This window comes from Microtus oregoni, unplaced genomic scaffold, assembly GCF_018167655.1.
Source record: "Microtus oregoni isolate MIOR12 unplaced genomic scaffold, Mior012 000072F_ref0000427, whole genome shotgun sequence".
In the NCBI taxonomy this organism is placed as follows: Eukaryota; Metazoa; Chordata; class Mammalia; order Rodentia; family Cricetidae; genus Microtus; species Microtus oregoni.
This window is the reverse complement of record NW_024543979.1, coordinates 6717217-6737510: the sequence shown is the minus strand read 5'-3', so window position 1 is coordinate 6737510 and position 20294 is coordinate 6717217.

The window sequence follows — 20294 nt, the reverse complement described above, 5'->3', positions numbered from 1 at the left end:
CGATGTTAATTATGCTGGCTGCATGTCCATGCTCCAGGTCCCACTGTTCTGTAGAATGCTGCATATTAGAAAATCAGGCACACTATAATGTCAATATTGGCCCGTAGGCTGAGCAACAAGCATCCATTTTCCCATGTTAATTTGCGAGGAGATTGGTGTATTTTCCACAAGATGAATGTTCCTCTGTCAACTGATCACTGTTCTCAAGCTGAGCTGTCCTCAGTCTTCTTCAGGGTATGCTCCCAGACTCCCTTTTCCACCAGTGACCCCTGCAGCAAGCGCTGCTCCAGAACCCTTGAAGTCTGTTCACTGATTTAGTTGGTGTTTTGTTAGACGATATTACATGTAAGGTATGCTTGTCCCACTAGGGATTTTCTCCTTATTAATTTTCTCCTTCAATAACTCTTTCACATCCATTGTACAATAGTTTCTGGAACCGCAGACCTTGCAGACTTGAGGATCCCACCTGCTGCTCATATTCCCTGAACCCCTGAACATGGCTACTTTTTCTTTTCTCTCCTTTTTTTTATGAACTGTATATTTTTCTCAACACAGCTTCAAGTTCAATGCCTCAGAGATAGAGGAGACGTACGACAGCAGGGAACACAGTGGATCCTATCAAGAGCACATTCAGGAGTGTCTAGGCGAGACGTCAGAATCCAGACCACCAGCACTGGAAACAAGGAAGCAGAGCAAATGAAGATACCCTTGAAGATGATTCGAAATAAACATCGCAAGCTGTAGAAGACAGCTCCTGGGGAAGAGGTCATCAGATCAAGCAACTGGATTTCCTTTGAGAGAAATGTGAACGTGCATATAAACCTAAGTGCCATGCACAATACCTATCTGAGCTCTATGCGCTACCATAAAGTTCGCGAGCTTCGGGCAAGGGACTGGAGGTTGAAATACACAAACACACAGAGACAGACAGAGACAGAGACATGGACCTCTAGTCACTCGTAAGAAGCACCTTATTCAATAGCACCATGGAGGCTCATATACCCAACAGTCAAGTGGGCCAACAAGTGAAAACCTTATCCTCTGATCCTCAAGGCCAAGGCAACACGTGCTTGTGAAGCAGAGCTGGTAAACAACTTTGACAAAACTTTCAGTAACTCAAATCAGAAGGAAAATAAAGATCACTAGCAGGGAAGAACATCTGGAGGCCAGGACTCCAAATGGTCCCAACACTTACGAGCAAGAAGCCGAAAAGGAGACACTAAGGTCTCAGGAAAGAGTGAAGCTGACGTAGGTAGGTGAGGTCCACTGTGGCTGCCTGGTGGGCTGTGGGTCTATCAAGAAGATTTGTCTGGCAGGGTGAACTTCTATCTAGAGTACTTGGATGTAGGTAACATATGAACATAGAGGGGAAAGGGAAAAGAAATTCTTCCTCCTAAGGAGAAAAATAAAGGGACTGTTTTCTCAGAGAGGGTTAGAGAGGCATTGAGGAGAATGCACGTGTTTGGAACGACTCCCAGAGGGATATGAGCAGGATGCCATCTTTGTTCCCTGCTGGGTGCAGCCTTCACACAGTCCCTCCCCATGCTGTGCCCCTAAGAGGTTGACAGCTATGGATTGCACCCACCATTCTCCTGACACTGGTCTTGGCTGGGTTTCCACCAATGGGAGAAATGAGGATTCGGGTCGTGAGTTTCTATTGTTCTCCTTCTGCCTGTGTTACCACTAATAAGACTTCTTCTGGGGGCCACAGCTCTATTCAGAGACCTCCCCTGGGTGTGTATCCATCCCCAAAGGCTTAGAGGGAGCACTGGCTTCCCCTCTGCTACTGGCTATAGGGAGCTTCTTGTTTCTTTCTCATGACTTTGCCCAGTCCTCTCTTTAAATTCTCTCCTCCCCACAGTAGGTGTCTCGTTTATTCCCTGCTTAGACATTTAACTGAGGGTAGGATGCAAGAGGCAGATGAATGGGGACAAGTAAAAGGATCGTCTTGTGTAGGTGAGGTTAGAAGCTGTACACCTGCCACGCCCATTTCCACTGTTTGTCCTGCCACCCACGTGCAGAAGTGGATGAGACAATGGGAGGATTCATGAAAACTTTTCGAAAAAAAAATATATTTGCCCAGTATAGTGGGCATGTCTTTAATTCCATCCCTTGAGAGGCAGAAGCAGGAAAGTTCTGTGAATTCGCAGCCAGCCTGGTCTACAGAGTATGTTCCAGGACATCCAGAGCTACAGAGAGACCCTCTATATAAACAAAAACAAAACAAAAAAGGAAGGAAGGATAGATAGACATAACAAAAGCAAAGGGGCCCCAACTGGTGGGTTCCAGGTCAGTGAAAGATTCTTGGGTGACTAGTACCTGAGGAATAATATCTTGGCATGTCCTCTGGCTTCCATGCTCACACACACACATATGCACACTCATTCACACAGGTACTCATGTGCACACACACATATGCACACTCATGCACACAGGTACTCATGTGCACACACACATGCACACACAACAGAGGAACCGAGCATGCTGTGAAACAGGTCAAAAGCACATGTGTCTTGGGCCCTAATACTGTTCTCCACATTCTGTCTTGGTTTAATCAGAAGCTTCTTGCTTTTCTGTAACAACATTATAATATCCCTTCAATTTATATACTTGATGAATCTCCTGAAAAAGGGAATATAAACTCGTACACACTTCAGATCATTGCAAGTCTGAAGGTGGCGTTTGCCCACACAAACCTAATGCAGAAGGGGAACCACCGTGTCTCATCGAGGATGGGAAGCCATGGACTGAACTCCACTCAGCCCACTGGCACAAGAGCCGAGCGCTTGGTTCTGCCGTCATTTATGCTTCGAGAACTACCTCTAATTCCACCTCCCCAAGACCGGTCCATAACACGGCCATGCAGGAGACACCACACCCCCCCCCGAAGGTCCCATTTCCTAGGGATATCCTCCATCTAGTCGTGGACCACCATGTCTCTCTCTTCTCGCCTTCCCTACATTGTAACCCTTACAATCCTGTGAAGTTTCCCAGCTCTTAGAGTCTTGTTTGTAGCGACAGCTTCGTAAATGTTTCACAGGCTGGTTATTTAGCCATGATATGGGAAGTTTCAAAATGTTTTAATGCTTAGAAGAAAACTATTTAAGGGCATTTATTCTTGTCCTTAAGATACACCAAGAGAACAGAGAAAAACAAGAGGCAGAGACAGTTGTGTTGCCCGGCTAACAGGACAGATGAGTTTTGTGCAATTTCCCATAGCCCCTCATGATTTCCAGGCAACGCCATTCCCCCTGAGGAATCAGCTTTGGGAAAAGGCTCTCACCACACCTGTTCTTAAGCCGCCTGAGAACAATTATATGTGTTCAACATTTCCAAAATGGAATAGTCCAGGAATGACAGGCAAATCAGACCAGACAAATTATGCAGTCTCTTGAATTCCGTCATTAGATAGACCGAAGACGGAGAGTTCCCAGCAAGGAGTCTTCTGAAGTGAAAAGACGTCAGAATTAGTAGTACTTGGGCCTAAAAGTAATGGCAGCTTCTCCAGAATGACCCAACACACTTTCCAAGACAAACGCCCTTAAAGCAATTCCCTTTGAAGCTTCGTTCCTCTCTCAAAGCTGTTGTAGAAATGGTTCTCCCCACCGAGGACTGTCACCTGTGAAACAAGGTCTTCCTGCACTAATCCCTTCCTAAGTGCAGTGAGGGCACCTGCTTTCCAGCGCAGTGCTGCTGTGAGCCCGGCTTCCAGGGACACTACCTTCCTCGTCTTCCTTGGCAGGGCCTCGTGAGGGAAACAGAGAGCCTGCTTCTACCTAATTTATCTTCCTTGCACGATGAATAATTGATGCTGCCTGGACAAGCTGAAGCCATCACCACTGCGGGGGACATTCTCTGCTCGGTGAATGAAACCTTGTCTGAGCAGACTGACCCGCCTCACAAACAGGAAGCTTTGGCTTCTGTGCATGCCAGGGTGGGGGCCCAGTAATACTCTGATAGGATATTGTGAACTGGGCATTAGTAATCCCCAATCGTTTTTATTTAATTCACAGCTGGCCTGACACAATGTTTAATCTAAGAAGGGAAGTCCCTTCCTTGCTGTAGAGGATGTTGCTGGGTGAGAATATGTATGCTCGCAAGTCTCATAAGCCTGAACATCTCTGGAAATAGAACAGCACCTCTGAGTGAGCTGGAAGGGGAAAGAAGGACCCTAGGAAGGAGATGGGGGGGGGGGACGGAAGGGAAGGAAGAGAGAGGCAGAGGGAGAGAGCCGGGAGAGAGGATAGGAAAGCAGCTCAGCTGGATACAGCACTTGATCAGCATGCATCAATCCACGGGACAGGGACAAGAGGAGAAGACATGGGAGTAGATGAGTAGAACTCTATATAAACGTGGCCGTTGTTGTAGAATGTTCCTTTGCAGCATGTGAAGATATGTCATTCTGATTGTTTAATAAACTGAATGTCCAATAGCTGGGCAGAACTGGGGGGGGGGGGAGGCAGAGAGGACACTGGAAGAAGACAGGTGTAAACACAGGTAGTCACCAGCCAGATGGAGAAAAAGCAGCATGGGCAATACAGAGTAAAGGTAATAAAAGCATGAGACAAAAAGTAGGTTCACTGAAATGGATTAATTTAAGTTGTAAGAGCTAGTTTGTAACAAGCCTAAGCTATCAGTTGAGTTTTCATAATTAATAAGAAGTCTCAGTGTGGTTATTTTGGAGCTGGAAGGCAGGAGAGAAAAATCCACCTACACCCCATCTTAAGCTTGTTTGGCAAAATTTTTGTCAGAGTAAAAGCACTGAAGATTGTACCTAGAGGATAAACAAGCCAGACACCAGGCCAATGTCTTCTGCATCAGCTCTTACTTCTGGGTTCTAGAGGCTGAACAGAGGTTCATTTTACTTCAATGTTTGGACCGTATCTTCTTTATATTCTACACTCCTAGATTCATCATCATGAGTACCTGCAGGCACTAACATGCCAGCACTAGGCAAGGCCATTTCTACCATTCAACAAGAATAGGCAGCCAGGAACAAATGGGATTAAAGACCATTAAGGCAAGAGAGATAGGCAGCAGATGTCCCTAAGGCTAGGCACAGAAGAGCTGTTACCCCATAGGCCAGGCATGAATGATTCCAAAGTGAATTGCTGAAGTGCCAATGAGGTCTGGGTAAGCGGTAACAAAGGCAGATTGACTGAGGGATACCCAGGTACCAGTGCTTAAGAAGATTTTAGCATCTGTTTAGAATAGCAGAGGAAAAATATGATGAAAGGGAGACTTTTTGTAAGTTTTGTCAGATAAAAAAGATCAGTTTGGTATTTTAGGTTAAAAGAAAAGGAGGAAGAGTAGTAAAAGAGGAAGAAGAGTAAAGGAAAGGAAAAGAGGAGGAGGAGGAGAAAACTGCAGAAATCTACTGAGCCATACACAGTGTCGTGTGTTTCCTTCAAAGCATGCATCGGGAAACAAGGACCATTTGCCTCCTCTCATCTAGCCAATGGAGAAGTGGCGGGAAATAAAAATGGTGGAGCAATGAGTTGATGTTCTTACCTCCCAACTTTAGCAAGAAGAGACGCCAGAACCACTTCCCCAGGCCATTGCAGAGAGCTGCCTGTGGCCTCGGAATCTGCTGCAGTCTCTGACTCATCACCACCCCATGATGTCATTTAGAGCATTGGAACTTACCCTGGCAGGCTCTCCCCACACTTCCCCAGCCTGTTGTGACCTCTGTTCAGCTATCCTACTTCAACAGTGCAGAATGCGGCAGAGTGTGTGGCAGTTGCTTTGGCTGAAAAGACTCCAAATGGATTAAAAGCAATCGAGTGGGTTGAGGGATCCAATTCCACCTCTGCTTTCCAAAAACTGAAAAAGTGTGTCAGGACAGCATTTGTATGAGAGCTAGTGATCACACTCAAGTCTTCATGCCAGTACAGCAATCTCAGCCCCTGCTTTTCCATATCGGGCAGGGGGAGGACTCTAACTGTTAAACTTATTCCAATGTTTTCTATAACTGGCTATCAAAAATCCTAAAATATATCTCTCAATAGATAAATGAATAAAGAAAATGAGAGACATGCATACACAGAGGGGGGAATGGAAAGAACACTATTTAACAAAAAGAACAAAATTCTGTTGTTGTAGTAAAATAGGTGGAGCTAGAGAGTACCGTGTTAAGTGAAATAATCCAGGCATAGAAAGACAAACATCCCATGATCCCAAATTCAGTGTGGACTTCGCTAAGCCGATTCATAAAACCCCAGTATCAAATGGAGACGACCAAGGCCAGGAAGGGTAGATGGATGGATATCAGGAGAGACTGGTCAGGGCTAGAGTCACAGATAGAGGAGCAAGTTATGGAGTTCTTTTGCACATAGGTGACTAAGGTTATCAATATTGTGTTGAATATTTCAAAATAGCTGGAAGAAAATTTTGTTAAGATTCTCGTTGCACAGAAATGCTAAAAATGTGTAGTAATGGTACAAAACTTCCTTTAATTATCACATAGGATAGTGTTCTGAAACAGCTGACAGAGGTTTCTACCCCACCCAGCCCCACAGTCATTATTCAGACCCAAAGAAACACATGGAGGTTTACATTAGTTATAAGCTGGCTGGCCTATTAGTGCAGGCTTCTTATTAACTAATTCATATTTTACATTAACCCCTAATTCTTGTCTGTGTTAGCCGCTGTGGCTTGGTACCTTTTATCAGTGAGGCATTCTCATCCTGCTTCCTCTGGGTCTGGGTGATGACTGCAGACTGAGACTTTCCTCTTCCCAGAATTCTCCTATTCTTGTCGCCCCTCCTATACTTTTTGCCTGACTACTGGCCAATCAGCATTTTATTAAACCAATATAACTGACAAATCTTTACCGTGTACAAGACCATTGTCCCACAGTACGAAACTTCACATACTACTTTCACAAATATACGTGGCATAATGTGCCACTTAAAATCACAATCTAAAACAAGAGCCCTAAAGGATACATATTTCTGGTTTATGGTGTTTAAGAATTACAGGCCAGAATGGTGTCATTTTAGGAGGTTAAGTTTTTTTGTTTTGGTTTGGTTTTCTTTATGAGACTCAGTTTCATGTGTCCCAGTCTGACCTCCAAGCTGCTATTTCATTATGAATAACCTTGAATTTCCCATTTTTCTGCCTCCACCTCCCAAGTACTAGGATGGCAGACATGACCCACTATCACTGGCTATATTAGGTTAGGTGTTCATGTTAATTCATGAGGTTAACTTAACTTTAAAAATCCAACCCCTTACTCATAAGCCACTGGATATTTTTTTTACAAATAGAGCCTACTACAACAACGCTGATGAAAGCAGTGTAGTGGCGTTTCATTCCTATTTTAATAAATAAAATTTGCCTGAAGATGGGAGAGTAAAACAGCCCCACTGGTCAGCCTTACAGACCAGGCAGTGGTAACACACACCTTTAATCCAAGTAGCCACACTAGTTTGTCCTAGAAACCGGGCATCAGATGCCTTTAATCCCAGTGGTGCACACCTCTAATCCCAGCCCTAGAGAGGAGACAGCTCTCATTCTGAGATTCCTGGAGGCAGGATCGCCATTTTTGGACTAGGTCGAGGTAAGAGTCAGTGGCTATCTATTTTGCTTTTTGGGTCTTCAGGTTGAATGCCAATTTTAGTCTCTGAGACTTTATTAATTATGCTTCAATTGGTACCCAAAGTGGGGCACAAACCCACAACCCTGAGATTAAGAGTCTCATGTTCTACCAACTGAGATAGGCAGCAAGTTAGAAGTAGCTTATAATGCACTTCCTGTTTACTTAGGTAATATATCCTTCTGGGGTCTCTGAGGGAGTCGAAGAGAGATAGTTATGGTTTTCCTTAGTTATGACAAAAGATAAATTAGATATGAAATTTTCCAGATACAAATAGACTAAATATTATAAGTGCAGTTCTTCCTTGATACCTGTTTTTTATATCTAATTTTATTATGTTAAGGTTAAAACCTTCCTTTTTATTTAGATAGAAAGGGGGAGCTAATGTATACTATGAGTATGTTTTATTGGCATTGGTTAATAAAAAGGCTGCTTTGGCCTATGGCAGAACAGAATATAGCAAGGCAGGAGGTCCAAACAGAGATAGAAGAGGAAAGAAGGCAGAGTCAAGGAGACAACATGTAGCTGCTGAAGAAGGATGCCAGAACCATGCAAGTAAGCCACAGCCTTGTAGTGATACACAGATGAATAGAAATGGGTTAATTTAAGATGTAAGAGCTAGCTAGCAATACACCTGAGCCATTGACCAAACAGTGTTATACTTAATATAGTTTTGTGTGATGATTTGGTTCTGGTGGCCAGGAAATGAGAACTCGGTCTCTGTTTACATACCACAGCCCAAGAATCCACAGGGAACCTGTATGCATGACATTTCTAATTAAAAACATAGTTCTTTCCAGCCAGATTCTCTTTATTCACATTCCACTTCTCAGACTTCCCAGCTCAAGGTTTACTTATGTCCATATGCTTGGGATTTTTATCTGTAGTGGTGATAACGGAACCTAATCCATGGGTCTGTAGTGTAATTTGCTAAGATACATAAAGTCCTGGCCCATGACTACCAAGGCACTGTGCTGTTAGAATAGACTTTTATTTAGCTTCCTTAGACCTACCCTTTCCCCTGCAACCAAGAGACTTAGTATCACCCCATGCTACATCTCCGAAAAGGACCAAAATTGCACTGGGTGTGATGGTGTATGCCTGTGATCCCAGCACTCAGGAGGCTCAGAAGTTCATTATCAACAAAAGTCCAGATACAAAAGTCCTGGGGATGCTTGCCTCTTAGGGAAATATCCTGGTGGGAAACTGGGATGAGCCTAGCCCATAACCTCCCTCATTCGCCTGCCCTTCCACCCTGAGCTAACTTAGACAGTGACAATGAAGGTGCCGGCAGCCATAGTGATGCAAGGGCGATTCAGTCGTCAGATGATGAGGTTTCTACCATGCACACACATTTCCTCAGATGCACAGGGTGGTCAGGCATTATTATCCCCAATCGCAAATGAAGAAGCTGAGGGATAGCTGGGTTAACGATTCACCCAGGGTGATCCAGCTAATAGACCTGGTGGAAAGCCCAGGCAGCCTCTAAGGTCTTACCCTTGACCCCAACAAAACAGCTCAAGTACCAAAAGAATAAGACAGGAATCATCTCCGGTCTGCAGAAATGCAAATTGCTTTCTCTAAGCGCTCACAGCCTCAAAACTTTAAAACACTAATGCCAAACTCTCCAACCTATAGGACTGCAAGTGCCACACAGCGACTGCTGACATCTTCAGAGAAGAACCGCAGTCAACGCAGGGCACCATGATAAAAGATGATGAAATGCTAATTGTACCAGCTGAGGTGCCACCGTCAAATTCCCCACTAACAACCACAATTAAGCCATAGGCTTATTATCTACATTGTGCTTAGCCTGCCAGAGTCTTTATGCTTTCACACCACACATTACAAGGGAGGGTGGGGGAATTTAAGTCAGATTTGCAGAGGTGGAAAGGAGGGTAAAATGCATCGGCCGCACACCTGGAGGAGGGAGGCTCAAGCGTCTGCAGAAAACAGCCGTGCTTCCCGTTCTCACACCTCCCTTTGGAGCATGTGTCAAGTAGAGGAACATCTCTTGCTGATGAGATTCTCTGTAGAATTCCCATGTAAATTCAACCCACCCCTTTCTCCGCCCACCAGAAATGGTTAGTGAGGCAGACAGTGCAGACTTAGCCTACCGCCAGCAGAAAATATCCTAATGGGAGCTAATCCCAGCCCCACTGGAATCTGGAAGATGACGGAGACATTCCTTCATTGTTGAAGTGGGGGCTAATCCCAGCCCACTGGAAGGTAGCGGAGACATTCCTTCATTGTTGAAGTGGGGGCTAATCCCACCCAACTGGAAGATGGCGGAGACATTCCTTCATTGTTGAAGTGGGGGCTAATCCCACCCAACTGGAAGATGGCGGAGACATTCCTTCATTGTTGAAGTGGCAGCTACTTTTCAGTTAGCATAGTCAGCCTCGAACAGACGCCCACCAACCCCTTCCTCTTTCTCTATCTCCTACCATCTCTTGGTACCCAGTGCAATCCTAGTCTTCAGTCCTAGCCTCACCCAACCTTCCTAGCAGGAATAACAAAGAATAAAGGAACAAAGGCCATAGACATTGCAGGGTGATGGTGAAGAACCTTTCCAAGCATTCCTAAAATCTTCCAAAAACACTTGTTAAATTTTATATTTACTTAATCATGGGAACATTTACATGGGAGCACATATGTGTTTGTGTGTGTGAAGTCAGAAGGCAGCCTGAGGGTTTTCTACTTCCACCATGTGAGACCTGGGGAGTAAACTCAGGTGGTCAAGATTGTGGTGGTTTGAAAAAAAAATGGCCTCCAAAGGGAGTGGCACATTGAGAGGTATGGCTTTGTTGGAGTAAGTATGACCTTGTTGGAGGATGTGTAGTACTGTGGGGATGGGCTTTGAGGTCTCATATATGCTCAAGCCACACCCAGTGACTCAGTTCACTTCCTGTTGCCTGCAAGATATAGAACTCTCAGCTCCTTCTCCAGCACCATGTCTGTCTGCACGCCACCACATCCCACCTTGATGATAATGGACTAAACCTCTGAAAACGTAAGCCACTCCAATTAAATGTCTCCTTTATAAGGATTGCCAAGGTCATGGTGTCTCTTCACAGCAATAGAATCCTTAACGAAGTCAGAAGTTGTTACCAGGGACTTGGGTATTGCTATGACAGGCCTAACCATGCTTTTGTTTGAAAGAATATGGACCTTGGGACTGTGAATTAGAAAAGCAGTTGAATGTTTTAAGTGTTGCTTAATGGTCTATGCTAGTAGAAACATGGAAGACAGTGGTGCTGGAAGTGATTTGAACTGTGGGTGCTTGGCTCAAGAGGCTTCAGAAGAGAAGAATGTTAGTATGTGGCCTAGAGATCAGTCTTGCAATATTTTGGTAGAGAATGTGGCTGTTTGTTGCCCTTGTCAAAGGGTCTGCCTGAGGTAAAGGTGAAGGGTTTTGAACTAATCCCATTGGTAGAGGAAATCTCAAAACAGCCTAGTATAGACTCCATTGTGCTGTTATTAGTGGTAACACTAATGAAGATTTATAATAAAATGGAGCAAGTTGAGCAGGGTAAATTACAAAATGTAAAATTTGAGGAGTAAAGGAGCACCAGGAAGAATGGAGCTAAATCCTCTGTTCAAGGTGATAAAAAGATTAAGAAATGGAATAAATTGAGTGGTGACCTCAGGGAAAGATCCCACCCAGCTAAGTTTCCAGTTTGTGAAAAGGAATTAAAGAAAAGCTTTGAGCCAGGTGTGGCGCATGCCTTTAATTCCAGCTCTCCAAAGGCAGAGGCAGGGAGATCTCTGAGTTTGAGGATAGCCTGGTCTACAGAGCAAGTTCCAGAACAGCCAAGCTTAGGCAGTGAAGGGCACCATGGAAAACAGAAAGCTGGTGAAGATGGAGCTGAATGAAGGGACCAAGCTCCAGTCCTAGGAAGCAACAGAACTTGACAGCTTTGTGGTTCTGGAGTTAAGGATAGAAGTAAGGAGCTATGGAATTCGCTTTCATGACTAAGGAAAGCCACTGAGGACAAGCAAGGGTCAGGGTGTCCCTGAATGGAGGCCTAGTCAGCCTTCTGCGTGAAGCTGTGAAGGAGAAGCCTAAATTGCCTTGGAGACCCCAAGATATTGGAGATGCCAAAGCTGTGGAATCCTGCTGAGAAGAGCTGCTAATAGGGAGTGGAACCACCCAAGAGAAAAAAGTGTGTTTCAGTTCACAAAGCTGAAAGGAGTTGGAGATCTGAAGAGTGTTTTGACATCAGACACTGAGTTTGCCCAGCTGGTTTTCCATCTTGCTTTGGCCCGATATTTCCTCACTATGCTCCCTTCCCTATATTTTGGTAATGTAGATCTTGTGCCATTATATGTTACAAGTATGCAATCTTGTTGGCCCCCAAAACCACTTACAAATTTTTCAAACCCTGAGTTACATTTTCTTCTCCCATAATTGTCCATCCCAATGGAGGAGGCATTTGAAGTGGCTATTGCTTATTGTTTCATAGTCATAGCCACAGATAGATAATTTTTTAAATGGGTACCTAATCCTTGTACAGTCTTCATTGCTGCGGGATAATGTTCTTGTACCATGTAAAGATTTGTCACTCATAATGGTTTAATAAAATGATAAGTGGCCAGTAACCAGGCAGGAAGTATAGGTGGGGAAAACAGACAAGGAGAATTCTGGGAAGAGAAAAGGCAGAGAGGAACCAAGATGAGAATGCCTCACTGAGAAAAGGTACCAAGCCACGTGGCTAAACATAGACAAGAATTACAGGTTAATTCGAGTTATAAGAGCTAGTTAGTAATAAGCCTGAACTAAGAGGCCAAATAGTTTATAATTACTATAAGGCTGAATGGCTGCAGGATCAGGTGGGACAGAAACCTCTATTGACACTTTATTGACATCTATCTTATGTTTCTTTCCTGAATTCCAGCCGCTGATAGAAACACCTCTTGCTTCGTGAAGTACTGGAGCCTTGCTGAAGACGACTAAGCTGACCTAAGGTTTGGCTGCTCTCAAATCTTGGAAGCAGAATAGGGTACCTTCTGGGTCCATAGAGCACTTACCATGTGACAGCTCTAGAATGCTGCTAGTGTTTTTAACCAATTCCAGGTAAATAAATGACTGAAAATACCCCAAAATATGGTGAGAGCTGAAGTTGGAAGAAAAGCCCCAGTACTAAACATTCTCCAGGCAGACTGTTTCAGGATGTTGCAGGCTGAGAACTGTACTATTTTGGGTTACCTTCACCTCCTCGTCCCACAAATATTTGCTTACTTGTTCACCTCTGTGTGCGACCTAACATCCTTATAACTCTCCAGTAAATTTCTTTTTAATATTCAAGTGGACACCTAATTTCCATCAACCCCAAAGCTTAGAATGTCACCAGACAGCATCTGAGGCCTATAGCAGACTTGCCGTACAACCTACCCAATGGTTCTGCCACTGAGGGTTTTTAATGTTTTGTTTTATAACTTTCTCTGTTCTGTTACTATAAAAATTCTATGAAACTGTTACTACATTGGAGCACGGTACTTCAAACAACATCAACTCTGTTGATTCTTACCATGATCACTCAGACTCCAAAATTAACAATAAATCAAAATAAGATGTTTACTCCCCTTGAGATGAGAGCTGTGGTTTGACTTTTGAGTATTTGCTGTGTGTGTGTGTGTATGCATGTGTGTGTATGCATGTGTGTGTATGCATGTGTGTGTATGCATGTGTGTGTATGCATGTGTGTATGCATGTGTGTATGCATGTGTGTATGCATGTGTGTGTATGCATGTGTGTATGCATGTGTGTATGCATGTGTGTATGCATGTGTGTATGCATGTGTGTGCATGTGTGTGTATGCATGTGTGTATGCATGTGTGTATACAGGTGTGTGTATGCATGTGTGTGTGCATGTGTGTATGCATGTGTGTGTATGCATGTGTGTATACAGGTGTGTGCGTGTATGCATGTGTGTGTGCATGTGTGTGTGCATGTGTGTGTATGCATGTGTGTATGCATGTGTGTGTATGCATGTGTGTGTATGCATGTGTGTATGCATGTGTGCATACAGGTGTGTGTGTATGCATGTGTGTATGCATGTGTGTGTGTATGCATGTGTGTGTATGCATGTGTGTGTATGCATGTGTGTGTATGCATGTGTGCATACAGGTGTGTGTGTGTGTGTCATGATGCACAGAAACATCGAAGTATAACTTTCAGAGATTCGTTCCATTCTTGCCTGACAGGATCCAGGGACTTAGACTCTCAAGCTTGTATGGAAAGCATCTCTATGTGCTGATCCATCTTGCCAACCCAATATCTGTGTTTTGGGGTTGAGATTGGTCCCATTCTTTAAAAAATATCTGAAATGAACATGGAGCATAGTCTGTGTATGTGCAAAATTCCAGGATTCTTCACTCATCCATTGTCTCTGAGGAAAGGGTTCAGTTGTCACTCATCCAGATGCCTGCTGAGCTGTGTGCTATGTGTACTGTGTGCACTGTGTGTGTTGTGTGAGGTGTGTATGTGCTGTGTGTGTGCTATGTATGTGTGTTATGTATGTTGTGTGTGTTGTCTGTGTGAGCTGTGTGTGTTGTGTTGCTGTGCTGTGTGCACTGTGTGTGTGCTCTGTGTGCTTTGTGTGGGTACACTGTATTGTGTTGTGTGTGATGTGCTGTGTGTGTACTGTATGTACTGTGTGTGCTGTGCTGTGTGTACTGTGTACATACTGTGTGTGTTATGCTGTTTGTGTTTTGTGTGTGTTGTGTGTACTGTGTGTGCTATGCTGTGTGTGTTTTCTGTGTGGTGTGTGTTCTGTGTGCTGCTGTGTGTATTGTGTGTACTGTGTGCTGTGTGTACTATGTGTGCTATGCTGTGTGTGTTTTCTGTGTGGTGTGTGTTCTGTGTGCTGCTGTGTGTATTGTGTGTACTGTGTGCTGTATGTACTATGTGTGCTATGCTGTGTGTGTTTTCTGTGTGGTGTGTGTTCTGTATGCTGCTGTGTGTATTGTGTGTACTGTGTGCTGTGTGTACTATGTGTGCTATGCTGTGTGTGTTTTCTGTGTGGTGTGTGTTCTGTGTGCTGCTGTGTTGCACTGTGCAGGCACATTATATTTTGGACAGAATGCAGAGACCTGGGCATGCAACATTCAAGAGAAGACAGATCATGTTCTTGCTTTTGCTCCAGTGAGGGGAAAAGAAAGAAAAATGAGCAAGCTGAAATAACCTTAAATATTTCTACTACAGTTGTCTGAGGGGAGGCTTGGAGAGAAGACAGAACTGCCCAATGAGGACAGCTTCCTGGGGCAAGTGCACAGCAACCGAGTCCGGCAAAGCGGGCAGGCACCATTTGTCAGAAACCAGCAACAAGACCTGCCCAGAAGAGGAAAGAAAGTGGCAAGACAGGTGGTAGTGCTTGGCACAATGTGGCTTCAAAGGGAAATGGCACAGCAGAGCACACTGAGGAAGTGATGCCTGGGGGCTGGGTTATGAAGTCTTTGAAGGTCAGAGGAAAGAAACCTATTTGATTCCAGGAGGATTAGATGTGGTTAGAGGTTTAAGCAGAAGGACAAGGAAGAATGAAAATAAAAACAAACCCAAATTTCTAGCATAGTGGAGGTGTTTTATTCACTGATAGAGACGAGCATAATAACCATTTGACTCATTCTAAGACCTGGGATACACTGAGGTCCTTGTGGCTCTGAGGCCTGAAGGCGTTGTTTCTATTTATTCCTAGTAAACTTCTAGTGAGGGGGGTTCTATGACCCTTCCACATTCTTAGTGACCCTAGAAAATATAGGGGTTGACCCTTCTGTCCAAAGGAATCCTGAAGGCTCCCTGAGCCCAGGTCATATTTTCCATCCTGTATGAGCTCAAAGCCAAGACCAACTGTGGCCGGGTGACAAAGGAGTAAGAGAAACAAATACATAATGACATGAGATATGTTCCCTGGATTGCTTTAGTGGAAGTCTTGGGCATGACTGGCATCAGGATCTTTAAAACAAACACAATTCAAGGGTAAGTAGTTGCCCACCAGGCAGTGAAGAGACTCTGGTGGGAAGGGACACTAAGTGATGAACATAAGGTCAGAGCATCACAGTGTTTTTCAAATGCCTTTTAACCAGTTACTCTCAAGAACATTGGTTCAAGGCAGTTATTCAAGAACTGTCACCTCCACCTCCACAGAGTGCCCCTGGAAAGTCATCAGCTCAAGCTGGGTTGTCAGGCTGAGGTCTAAAGGTGACAACAGCTTAGACAGAGGCCATGTCTGTGTCATTCTGCATGGTTCCAGACTTCTTGTCTCCACGTGGCTCATGGTGGGAATTCAGACAGCAATGGCATCATTAGCCATCTCTACTCCTCACTCACAAACTCACATGACTAGTGATTTTATGCCAAGAGATCTCTGGGTGTCGAGAGAGACCCTGAGAGGACACAGCACCGCGGAGAGCTCCACAGTTGCCTAGAGAGACTCTGAGAGGACACAGAACTGCAGAGAGCTCCACAGTTGCCTAGAGAGACCCTGAGAGGACACAGCACTGTGAAGAGCCCCACAGTTGTCTAGAGAGGCCCTGAGAGGACACAGCACTGCAGAGAGCTCCACAGTTGTCTAGAGAGACCCTGAGAGGACACAGCACTGTGAAGAGCCCCACAGTTGTCTAGAGAGGCCCTGAGAGGACACAGCACTGCAGAGAGCTCCACAGTTGTCTAGAGAGACCCTGAGAGGACACAGCACTGTGGAGAGCCCCACAGTTGTCTAGAGAGGCCCTGAGAGGACACAGCACCGTGGAGAGCCCCACAGTTGAATGGGGCTGGACTGAGCTAGGACTGAGTTCACCATAGCCTGTTCTAGCATTGGTCAAAATGCCAGCTCTCTCTCATTAACAAATGGTATTCCATGGAGGTATGGCTTCTAGGAGAGATGGGAAACACTCCAGTAAGAGATATCCAGAAAGGTAACTAGGCATTGTTCCCCTTTGTGAAAAAAAAAAAAAAAAAAACAAAAAAAACACTCTAAGGCCCTGAGTGATAATTCTGGAAAGTATTCAAAACAATCCACAATAGTGAGGAATTGAGAGGAAATCCTAAATGTAAAACTTAAGCTTACAAGGGTAGATTTGTTTTCTTATTAAATGCTATGATCTGTAACATAAATTGCCTATTTCCTACAGATTAACAAAATCAACATTAATCACCATCACTGTGTTGACTCTGGGCGTGCGCACGTATTCGATGCTGATTAGAAGACTGGAAAGGCCCCGTTCTGTTTATGCGCCAGCATCTTTCCCTGCTCTGTAAATATTGACATAGGAGAGTGTCAATAGGCACGATGAGCAAATCACCGAGATTCGTCAGTTGGGAAAGTAGCATTTTTTGACTTGCCCCTGGGAGTAGAAAAGATGTGAAAACAGTTTCAAAACTCACCATCCGTTCTTCCCCAAATGAAATCTCTTTGTTGAAAAAAATATAGAGAGGTTTCTCTTAATCCTCTGTCTCCTCGGGCTGAGGACTGGCCCAGATTCTTCCCTTTCTGCTGCCTTCGCTCCTTCTCATCTTCCACGAGCCGTGAATGAGTCGTGGATCTCTACACTCAACCATCAAGGCATCTGGAATGAGCGGAAGCTCACCCCTTGCCCTGTGGGTAGGAACACTCCCTCCCTGCCTTCCTTTTCTCTACCTGTGCCCCACTCCCTGACCATCACAGACTTCTTTCTCTTAGGAGGTCCCGCACCATGTCTACCACCTGATAGTCTGTTATGTTTTCACTGGTCCTAAGCAGGGAAATTTCATTTGTATTTTAATAGGTAAAGCTTGCCTGAAGATCAGAGAGTAAAACAGCCCCACTGAATCAGCCTTACAGAACAGGCAGTGGTGGCACACACCTTTAATCCCAGTAGCCACACCACCTTGCCATAGAAACCAGGTGATAGTGGTGCACACCTTTAATCCCAACACCAGAGAGGAATATAAGACAGGAGGAGACAGCTCTCAGACACAGTCTCATTCTGAGATTCCTGGAGGCAGGATCGCCATTTCAGACTGAGGTAGAGGTAAGAGGGCCAGTGGCTGGCTGCTTTGCTTTTCTGACCTTCAGATTGAACCCCAGTATCTGTCTCTGGATTTTTAATTAATTGTGATACAGTCCTATTCTACCCCTTACCCTACTCCCACGTGTGTTTCACATATGAGAGCACGTATGTAGGGTGCATGTGGCCATGCACGCACATGCACAGGCTTGAAGGGACATAGTCTCCACCTTATTCTTTGAGACAGGGTCTCTCGTTGAATCTCACTGTTTTGGCTAGGCTGGCTGGCCAGGGAACTCTTGGGATGTGTCTGCCTGAGCTCTGCACAGTTCCAGGGTCACAGGCACAGGCAGCCATGCCCAGCTTCTACGTGGGTGCTTGGAAATGAAACACACAGCAAGTGCTCTCCCACTGAGCCATTTCCCAGCCCTTCTCTCTGTAAACACCAATCAAATGCACGATAGATGTCTCTGTCATCTTTTCTTTATTCTCAAGTTTTGTCCTAACGAGCTACACACAAGCATGAACCATAACATCTGCTTCACAGTTCAGTGGTACTAAATACGTCAGGCTGTGCAGCCACCGCCAACATCCGTTTCCACAGTTGTTTCCATGCTACAAAATGAAGTTTTATACCCATTAAATAACAATCTCACATCCCCGCCCCCAGGATCCGGAACCGCCATTCTTCCTGCTGTGTCTATATCTGGGTGGTATACTGTCCTTGGGTTTCACTGATGTAGCATGACCTTCTGTGTAAGGGTGAATTCCACATTTGTATATACCATGGTTAGCTTGTCTAATCATAGGTATAAAACTTGCTTTTCCTCTGTTTTAGCTATTGTCAATAACATTCCCATCGTGTGTTTACAACTATCTCAAACCCCAACTTTAAATTCTTTGGAGTCTATGCCCAAAATTGGAATTTGAGTCATATAAAAATTCCACTTTTAATTTTTCAACAATAGCCATATTACACACAGACACCGCATACAGAGAAAGATGTTGAAATTTTCATCTGAATGTTTTCTCATTGTTTTAGTTTTATGTATATGTTTTGCCTGCATGTATGCCTGTCTATGCACTGTGTGCATGCTTGATACCTGAGGACCTCTGATCTCCGGAAACTGCAGTTATAGGTGATTGTGAGCCCCCACCCCACCCCACACACATATGTGTTGAATGCATGAGAACATGTATGTGAAGGTTCATGTGGGTTCTGGGATAAAACCCAGGTCCTCTGAAAGAACAGCCGTTGCTTTTAACCACTGAACTGCCCCTCCCTCTCCATAACAAATAATATTTTAAAAATCACCTCAAATGGATCAAAATCCTATGTAGAAGAACTAAAACAACGACAAAAAAAATGTCCTCTTTTTTTACTGTTTTAAATTTGACTTTGGATGATTTTCTCATGATCGCGTCTTTCACTGTTTTCAGCTATGTTTTCTCCCGAGTCCAGCTTAATAAGACTAATCAGCGCTGAATTTATGTCTACCTGACATCTCTTTCCTTTCGCACAGAACTCTGACAGCTTGGTTCTCATTGTCATGCCTCCGCTCTGAGTCAAGTTCTTGTTTTGTTGATTTGTTTAAGTTCTCCCTGCACCCCAGAAAGATCAAGTAGCCTCAAAGGTGATCAGTTGCTTCTTCTCCAGTTCTCTGCCGAGTCCCTCTTTGCCTCGCCCTGGCTTCCAGTGGTTGCCATGCTTGGGCTCGACTCCAGTCTCAGCCTCTGCAGGGGTATGGCTTTCTCTTCCACCTGCCTCTGCCTGTGCTTCCTCAGACAGATGTATGGCTCGCTGGGTCAAGGGCCCCTGTAATCCCGTATGACCTCATCATCCATGCATCCACGCACACCCCGTATCCCAGTGAGGACACACACACAGTGCAATGGGCCTGACACAGTTGGCTTCTTCATTGCTCTGGCGAAGGCAAGTCTGTGGTGGGGGTTGGGGACTTCATACGTCCTCTTCTGGTCTGTGCACGTGTGTGCAAGGGCACGCACCCCCACACCCCCACTTCCACATCACAATCCATCATTGAGGAAGTCAGGGCAGGAATGCAAGCACAAGCAGAGGCATGATTCTCCCTTGCTCCCTCTGGCCGCTCACTCAGCTGCCTTTCCTAGACAGCCTAGGCTCAGGGATGCCTAGGGAGGACACCGCTCACAGTGGGCTCGGCCCTCCAGCATCAATTAGCAGTTAAGAAAATGCCCCCACAGACATTCCCACGGAGGTAACTTCTTAGTTAAGGCTGCTCCTTCCCGGGTAACTGGTCAGTGTCAAGCTGACAGGAAACATTTAACACAACAACATGTTGGCTAAATAACAAGAGGACAGGTTCCATGGTGAGAGGACTTCTCGGAGCCTCCACCATGCTACCTCAGTTGGTGCTTTTGAATCTCTAGGAGGAGTTACTGTATGTAAAGTCACCTGAAGTTGTATGACCACAGAACACTCTGCATAGAGCCCGTTTGTTCTGAACCAACTCCTCTCTTCTTTTCACACGCATATGTCTCACCCAGGCTAGTGTAGAAATGCAGACTCAAAGGAGGTCTAAAACAGAGTTCTCGGATTCTACATTTTCATTCTATGTTAAATTACTTTTTTCTTTTTTTTTACAGGGTTTCTCTGTGTAGCCCCGACTGTCCTCAAACTCACCGAGTTCCGCCTGCCTCTGCCTCCCGAGTGCTGGGATTAAAGGTGTGC